The following is a 9,755-nucleotide window of genomic DNA, read 5'->3' as shown; positions in this document are numbered from 1 at the left end:
CGGAACGGCCTTTTCACATGCTGACAGTCAGGCAGCTCCTGGAGTGCGTCAGACCAGGCGACTGGATGACATCTGTGGACCTCACAGACGCATACTTCCATGTTCCTATTGTGTCGGAACACAGGAAGTTTCTGCGCTTTGCAGTGGGGGAGAAGTGCTACGAATATCACCGCCTCCCCTTCGGTTATTCACTGGCCCCGCGCACGTTCTCCAAGTGTGTGGAGGCAGCACTGGAGCCGCTTTGTCGTATGTTAGAACTCGGATAGAGTTCTAACATACATCGACGACTGGCTCATCCTGGCCTCCTCTCGGCAGGAGGCGCAGACTCACACAATGGCCCTGTTGGAACACATCTCTCGACTGGGCTTTGTGGTCAACCTGGAGAAGAGTGTGCTGTACCCCATCCAGCGTGCGACATATCTGGGCCTACAGCTGGACTCCAGGAGCATGCGCGCCTCCCTCTCGGCCGCGAGGATGGAGGCGCTGTGGACACTGGGGAGGGCGGTCTTGGACGGGCTACGGATACCGTCCCAGTCCATTCGCTCCCTACTAGGCATGATGGCTGCCGCTCACCCTGTGGTTCAGTTGGGTCTACTCCACATGAGGGGCCTTCAGCGGTGGTTTGGTCGCCTCAGGCTGCACCCTGTGCGGGACAGGAGGAAGGTGTGGTAGTCCCTCCGTCCGCGCGGAACGATGTGGAATACTGGCTGGCTCCAGATCGTCTCCTCCAGGGGGTTCGGCTGGGGTGCGTTCCTCATTACACAGAGGTGTTCACGGACGCGTCTCTGACCGGTTGGGACGGAGTGCTTGGGCAGTGCTCCACCGGAGGAACGTGGGAGTCACCTTTGGGGCATATCAATCTCTTGGAGATGGAGGCTGTGCGGAGGGTGCTCCTGCATTTCTCCAGTAAACTGGCGGGCCGCCATGTCATGGTGCGGTCGGACAACACCACTGTGGTGGCCTACCTGAACAGGCAGGGGGGGACCAGGTGACTGACTGACTGACTGCGTTGTCGGTGCATCCTTCCTGCATGTCCTTCAGTGAGGATGGGGGCCTGCTGGAGATGTGGCCTAATCCGGCTTTTCAGCCCAAGATTGTCACTTCTTCTTTCAGGTCTAGGGTTATCAGGATTAGACCCTTCTTCCCCCCCCACATACGTCTGTGGAGGATGAGAGGCGACATCTGCTGTGCCTGATTCGGGCCCTGCGTTGCTATTTGGACCGCTCAGCGACGTTCAGGCGATCGGACCAGCTATTTGTGGGTTTTGGAGCCAAGTGCAAGGGTGCCCCACTTTCCACCCAACGGTTGGCTCATTGGGTCTGTCATGCCATTCGTATGGCATACGAGGCTCGAGGCCATCCAGTTCCTAGGGTCATCAGGGCCCACTCTACACGAGGGGTGGCTGCCTCTACGGCGTTGTTCAGAGGGGTGTCGGTAGAGGATGTTTGCCTGGCGGCTTCTTGGTCATCCTCGTCAACCTTCGCCAGCTCGTACTTAATGGACGTCGCTTCTGGGTCGCTCGCTCATTCGGTTTTGAGCAGCGGCCGTGTTTAGTTTGTATTTCGCTGCCCAGTGCAGGTGCTTTTGGGAGAGGCTGCCTGTTGGGCGTGGAGGTGCGGACGCTCTTGGGAGAGGCGGCCTGCGCACCTTCACCTTCTTCTTGTCGGTTGTAAGTATGTGTGTGCTCTTGGGAGAGGCGGCACGCATACTCTGTGTTGTTGTGGTGGCATAGGCGCTCTTGGGAGAGGCAGCCGTTATGCTTCCTTCTGTAGGCCTTTAGGTGCCTTGGTGCTCTGGAGGAGCAGCTCGAGGCCCTTGCTCATATTGCCCATGGGTGCGTCTAGTTAGTGACACTGACTTCACGACGTTGTCCTGGGTGCGCTCCAATCATGGGCAATTTGTGCCTGCTGGGAGTACATTTATCCCTACGACCTTCGCGTAGGTTTTTAACCAATAGCGAAGCCCTTAGAGGGCGAAGCCCATACGAAAAACAAAAATGACAGTTACTAAACGTAACTATAGTTCTGTGAGTATAGTTTCAAAGGAGATGAGCAGTGGGCTGAGGGGGTTTATATACCCCAGGTGGATGTGCCATCACCTTGGTATGATTGGAGCGAGTAGATGTTTTAATCTCTCAAGCGAGGCGATGCCTCGGGTTATAACCAATAGCGAAGCCCGTAGAGGGCTACGCCCATACTCACAGAACTATAGTTATGTTTAGTAACTGTCATTTCCAAGTTATTTGTACTAATCAGTTTTAGTTCAATGAAATGATTTAATTGTGCACGTTTAAGTAATGTTTGTTTATTAGTACTTAAAAAAAGCACATGGTACTAGATACCGGCACAATCACATACAAGTGCCTGCAGCAATTTGCATCAACAAAATGGGTAAAACATACCTCTAAAGCAGAAAATAAGAATGTTTAAGTTTCCATCACTGTTAGCAACTTCAGCCCAATAATGTTTGATTATGGGCTTAAAAAATTATGAAGCACAGTTTCTGGGTTTGGATATTACGTTAATGTATCCAGGAAATACAGAATGAAGTGTGGACACTTTAGAGGAAGAAAAAGTTAAATTTAATGTCTTACTCAAAACTGCATGAATGTGTGAATGAATAAGTGACTTTGACAACAGAATGTTATAATTTGGTTTAAGGTGCAAAAATGTAGATTTTGCATATGTCCACTTGTTATAATTATCTTAACACTAAAAACCCAAAAAAAAACTACAGACAAGGCCTCTTCAGAGTCCTGAAGGGGCAAATAAAAGCATAATTAGTATTTTTATTACTCATTATTTACTCTTACACTATATCATGGACTTGATGGGGAAAAAATGTAATATCGCATCAGGTTTCTTTGTTTTGTTTAAATAACCTACACAGATCACATATGAGGTGGAAACCACTAGATTTATGTCAGAATTCGTATTGACAAGCCTCAAACCCAGACCAGATTCAGTATTGCTCTGTCTTTTATGCTTAATATTGGACATGAATTTACTCTTGTAGTAAGAGTAAAAGGACATTGATTATTAATCAACTATTAAAAAAGAAAAGAAAAGAAAAAACATTTTTGTCATTATCTGGACCAAACTGACTCTAAAGTAAAACATGTTGTAAACATTACAGATTGTTTTGCAGTTAAATCGAAAGCAAGAATAGAGAAACAGGGTTGATAATCCAAAGAGAAAACATTTGTACAAAAGTAATTTACAGAAATTTGTCTCAAGTCCTCTGGTTTGTCTCTCAGAAGAATGGAAGGGCTCCTCAGCATCGTTGTCCAAAATTTGTGTTGGGTCTAAAATCTGTGGGCAACAAAAAATATGTCAAGACATATTTTCCTTTTTTGTTTGGTTTCTTCTAAAACCCAGACTGGGATCATTTTGACTCAAACCACACTAGACCTACAGTACAACTTATGTCTACAACCGTCATTTCAACATATTTGAGATGAAATCTCTTTTTATGCAAGCGCTTATATATTTTTTATATTTGTATTTTTCTGCAGCGTTTTGTGCTAAATGTTTCATGTTGTATGTTTGAACCAAAGAAAATATCTAGTTTGTGAGACTGTTCACTAATAATGAAAATCAAACTTATTCTGATTAAATACGAACCGACAACTTATGAAATCATCCATTGTAGTGGGCAAGTGTCCAGGGTAACCTTTCAAATATCCGCCTCTGCAACATCTGATGGTAATCTTCTTTTGATGTTCAGCCATCTAATGTACAAAAAAAGACATCGATTAGATGGTTAAGCAATGACAAGCAGCCCAAATCTGAGAAAAAAAGGAAACAACACATTTTCTATCAGTTCTTGGCATAATAAGTGCTCCATGTGAGCGCTTTTGAGAGAGTGGGATAAACAACTTCTCACTTCACTATCGTGACATGAACGTGTTTAAACGCTGATTATGACGTTCGTTCAACACATTATTAGCTGAAATAAAGTTCCTGCCCTCCTCCCCCACCTGTTTCAGTCGCTCTTTTTCTCTCACTGGCCTTGTCCGTTTCTTTGTTGAAAAAGTTTAATCTGCAGAAGTGTGTCTTTGTCCCAATCTTCTGTTGATTGAGCGCAGACATGAATCGTGTTACCGACACTACAGTGAGGTGCCTCATGGGGAATGTAGTTCTAATGTATTTTTAATGTATTTTTTCTCGCAGGCCAACATTTCCCCTGCTCTAAAGCTTGCGTGTCTTGCAGCGTTCACCCACACGGTCGCGTTCAGCCTGGATGCTCTGCTGACCACTGCCACGCTCTCCTCTGCCCCGAGTGTTTTTTTTTTAAATAAAGCTCGCGTAAACTTCGGCTCTGACATTATTCATGTCTGAACATGGCAAAGAGTGATACGGTGGCCAACTCCCCAAGCGAAAAAGCATTGTAGCCAATGTTAGCTCGGACTAGCAGAGTTAGCTCCAGGCTAGCGCCAGGAAAATCCACAGAGCGGACTTCTTATCCACAACGTTCCTACTAGTTTGGCAATGCGTGGCCGGGTGTCAAAATGTCATAACACAATGCACAAAATACAGCGTCTTCCCACCGTTTCGTCCCGTTTCACCTCGGCCTCCCTTTTCTACCCCGGGATGCAAGCTAACATAGCTAACGTCTCGTAGGAACTTTGAATGTTCCTTCTAGTCACTCACAATCAGATTAATACACAAAATTGATCTGGAGAGAATGTGCCCCGTAGAGCTCCCTTATAGAATTAAACAAGAATAACATGGCCAAACCTCAAACATTTCATTCAACCATATCTTACTGTCTAAATCAGGGGTGTCAAACATACGGCCCGCGGGCCTGGTCCAGCCCGCGAGATGATTTAATCCGGCCCCTGCCCTGTAGAGCATAAATTAAGTCTCTAGCCCATTCCTGTGCAGAGTTATGAATTTTTAAAGAATAACCAGAATGCTCATTCTAGCCACTAGGGGGCATTAAATTTAAAAAAAGGATAGAGTTCCACACGTGTCCAGCAGAGGGCACTGACATAATAAGAGCTCAGGATATGAACAACACATTATAAAGCCATGTGGTAAATGGACAGTCTGCCCAAGGGCGGCTGTGGCTTCAATAAAAGTTTACCACCACCAAGTGAATGAATAAAGACTACTGCACTTTGAGGAACTTGTGACACAGGCTTGTAAAGTGCAATACAAGTGTAAACCGTTGTCATTGATGAAGCTACAGTCAAGTTGGGGCTTTGATCAAATCACAGCTTATTATTGTTCATTTATTGGAAACATTTTCTCTATTATATGTGGCCCGCGACCCGCCATGGGAGCTGATTTTCGGCCCGCGACCCCATAAATCATGTTTTGTGAAACACGTTTCGTACAGCCTAAAGCATGTTATGCAATGCTTTCACATAATATCATCTGTAATTTTGAAGATTTCCTTCGTTCTTGTCTTGTCTCGTCTTCTCTCAAAAAGCAACCGACCGGTGCGTCGTCTGTGCAGTGAGTGAGTGACGTAATGACGCGGCCCTGAATTTGAAAATAAACCCCACCCCTCTTACCGTTTTGATCTGGTTTAGTAATTACTGCTTAACATTATTTTTCCACAGCACTGTCATGCTTAATATTATTTTATCACAGCACTATCATGCAAAAGTAGTACAAACAGCTTATGAAGTTTAGTAACAAAGCTAATTATGACCAAATCATATAAGATTAAGCAATAACAACTAATCTGTATATGCTGTAACAAAATCCGGGTTTATAGTGTAGCCTACAGAACTACTGAGAGACCATTTAAAGGCCTTTGAGGTGTGTTGAGTCAGTTATCTGATGAGAGTGTGGCACCAGGCACCATATTCAACCATTTCACGACATAGGGAGGATCGTTGTTATTGTTTATTTCTGTGATTTTCACCGGATGTTTTGGTGACTGGTGGGCAAAACAGCTGATTTTCCGAGCTTGAAGAGCTGTTTATTTAAATCACAGATCTTTTATAGCACCGATCTTTTCACAGATGCAATGCGTTTTGGTGAACGATGTCTGACCCACCATAGAGCTATTAATATCTATTAAATACATTTGCGTTGCCCACCAGGGCGATCCCCTCATCCTGATTATCTGAGATACTGCTTTAGGGTTTTCATTTGTTTTCAATTGTAATCATCAAAATGAAATAAAAAACAATAAACACTTGAAATATATCAGTCTATATCTATCTATGAATATATATATATTAAAAAAACCTCTTCCTCACCTTCTGTGGGGGGTCTCTTTTTCCTCCTGCTCGGGTCCTCTACCAGAGGCCTGGGAGCTTGAGGGTTCTGCGCAGTATCTTTGCTGTTCCTAGAACTGCACTTTTCTGGACCGAGATGTCTGATGTATTTCCTGGGATCTGCTGGAGCCACTCCTCCAGTTTGGGGGTCACTGCCCCGAGTGCCCCAACGACCACGGGCACCACTGATGCCTTCACCCTCCAGGTTTTCTCCAGCTCTTCTCTGAGCCCCTGGTATTTCTCCTGTTCCTTTTTCCTGATGTTGAAGTCTTGGTGTTGCTATGTCGACCACAACGGCTTTCCTCTGCTCTTTGTCCACCACCACAATGTCCGGTTGGTTCATTACCATTCTGTCCGTCTGTATCTGGAAGTCCCACAGGATCTTGGCTCGGTCATTCTCTACCACCTTTGGAAGTGTTTCCCACTTTGACCTTGGGGTTTCCAGCCCATACTCTGCACAGATGTTCCTGTACACTATACCAGCCACTTGGTTATGGCGCTCCATGTAAGCTTTCCCTGCATTATCTTACACCTGCAGTTATGTTCTTACACCTGCAGTTCTGTAAAGCTGGATTGTCTCATTGGCCTCTTTGCACAGTCTACACCTGGGGTCTTGTCTGGTGTGGTAGATCTGGGCCTCTATTGCTCTGGTGCTCAAGGCTCCTGTGCAGCCATGATGAGCCTCTGTGCTGTCCTTTAGTCCGGCTCTGTCTCGCCATTGGTAGGATTTCTGTATATCCGCCACTTCAGTTATGTTTAGGTGGTACATGCCGTGTAGGGGCTTGTCCTCCCATGACGGGACCTCCAGCACCTCATCTTCTGTTCCCCATTGTCTGAGACATTCACTGAGCACGTCATCTGTTGGAGCCTTGTCCTTGATGTACTTGGATCTGGGATGTTTCATCCTGGATAGTGGCTCTCACACTCACTAGTCCTCGGCCTCCCTCAGAAAACTCTCCATAAACTCCAACTGGTCCAAAATGCAGCCGCCCGCATCATCACATACCCCCCCTCCATAAACCACATCACGCCTGTCCTTCAACAGCTCCTCTGGCTCCCCATCACCCACCGCATCCAATATAAAATCCTGCTCCTCACATTCAAAGTAATCCACAAGCTCGCCCCTCCATGCCTGACTGACCTCCTCCATATCTCCACACCTGCCCGCTCTCTCCGCTCCTTCTCTTCTCTATGGCTCACTGCCGCCCCACTCGCCCGTCTCGTCACCATCGGGAGTAGAGCCTTCAGTTGCTCTGCTCCCGAGCTCTGGAACACTCTCCCTCCTGACCTCCGTAACACCAACTCACTCCCACACTTCAAACCCATCTTCAAAACTCATCTGTTTAGACAAGCCTACTCACTGTGACCACAACTGCATCGTCCTTTTATTCAAGCTGTTTTTAACATTGTATTTTAACTGTTTTTAATTGTTGTGTAATTATACTTGTGGATGTGAGGCGACATTTAGTGTCTAGAAAGGCGCCTAAGAAATAAAATGCATTATTATTATAATTATAATTATAATAATTATTATAATTATTATTATTACTATTATTATTACTATTACTATTATTATTATTATTATTACTTCCCGCTAGCGTACAGTGTCTGAGTGTTGGATTTGAGGTGAACCCTCCGTGCATGGTTAGGAGCTTTCGCGTCTTAACATCTGTGGTCTGTATCTCATCCTTTGGCAGCTTATTATTCCTGCAGGGTTTCTGATTACTGACAAGGCGTAGCTGTTTATTGCCCAGGATTTGTTCTTGCCATTGAGCTGCTTCTTAGGACCTGCCTTACGCGTTGGAGGTATTTGGCTGTAGCCGCTTTCCTTATATATCTGTCCCGTGCGCGCCTCACCTGGTTGTTCTTGCACAGGTCCGGCAACATGCTGGTGCCATCTCCGCCGCGCATCAGCCCTCGTGTTGCTTCTTCAGCCCCGCGTAAAAGGTGATATATATATATATATATATATATATATATATATATATATATATAAAACTCAAACAGTACTGGAAAGGCATATGGGAGAAGGAGGCAGCACACACCAGTGATGCACAGTGGCTGGTGGCTCTGAGAGAGGACCACAGCAACCTCCCTGAACAGAATCCAGTTACCATCACAGTGGCAGACATCCAAGAAAGAGCTTCAGGTATGAAAAACTGGACAGCACCAGGCCCTGACATGATACACGCCTACTGGCTTAAGAAACTCACAGCACTCCATGAGCGCTTGGCAGCACAAATGAACCAGCTGCTGAGGGATGGGGATCACCCTGAACGGTTGACCGCAGGGCGCACAATCCTGATCCTGAAGGATCCCTCAAAGGGCACAGTCCCATCCAACTATCGGCCAATAACCTGCCTCTCCACAACGTGGAAGCTCATGTCCGGCACCAGAGCGGATAAGATAAGCAGGCACATGGATCAATACATGAGCACAGCTCAGAAGGGAATCGGTAAAGATACCAGAGGTGCCAAACACCAGCTCCTGGTAGACAGAACAGTCGCTCGAGACTGCAGAACCCGACACTAACCTGAGCACTGCCTGGATTGATTACAAGAAAGCCTACGACTCAATGCCACATACTTGGATCATTGAATGCCTGGAGCTCTACAACATCAACAGGACTCTAAGAGCCTTCATTGCAAACTCGGTGAGGTTGTGGAAAACCACCCTTGAAGCCAATGGCAAGCCACTTGCACAAGTCTCCATCAAATGTGGCATATTCCAAGGAGACGCCCTGTCCCCACTGCTGTTCTGCATAAGTCTGAACCCCCTCAGCCAAATAATCAACAAGACTGGCTATGGATACCGACTCAGGAACGGGGCCACCATCAGTCACCTCCTCTACATGGATGACATCAAGCTGTACGCTAAGAATGAGCGAGACATCGACTCACTGATCCAGACCACCCGGATATACAGTGCAGACATTGGGATGTCATTCGGACTAGAGAAGTGTGGTCGGATGGTGACTAAGAGAGGGAAGGTAGTCCACACAGAAGGTCTCACTCCCAGAAGGAACAATAGCAGACATTGAGGACAGTTACAAGTACCTCGGAATCCCACAAGCAAATTGCAACCTCGAAGAGGTGACAAGGAAAGCAGCTACGGCCAAATACCTCCAACGAGTAAGGCAGGTCCTAAGAAGCAGCTCAATGGCAAGAACAAGTCCCGGGCAATAAGCAGCTACGCCCTGCCAGTAATCAGATACCCTGCAGGAATAATAAGCTGCCAAAGGATGAGATACAGACCACAGATGTTAAGACACGAAAGCTCCTAACCATGCACGGAGGGTTCCACCCCAAATCCAGCACTCTGAGACTGTACGCTACCCGTAAGGAAGGAGGCCGAGGACTAGTGACTGTGAGAGCCACTATCCAGGATGAACCATCCAAGATCCATAAGTACATCAAGGACAAGGCTCCAACAGATGACGTGCTCAGTGAATGTCTCAGACAATGGGGAACAGAAGATGAGGTGCTGGAGGTCCCGTCATGGGAGGACAAGCCCCTACACG

This window comes from Gobius niger (genome assembly GCF_951799975.1).
Source record: "Gobius niger genome assembly, chromosome: 18".
In the NCBI taxonomy this organism is placed as follows: Eukaryota; Metazoa; Chordata; class Actinopteri; order Gobiiformes; family Gobiidae; genus Gobius; species Gobius niger.
Note: the sequence above shows the minus strand (reverse complement) of the source record.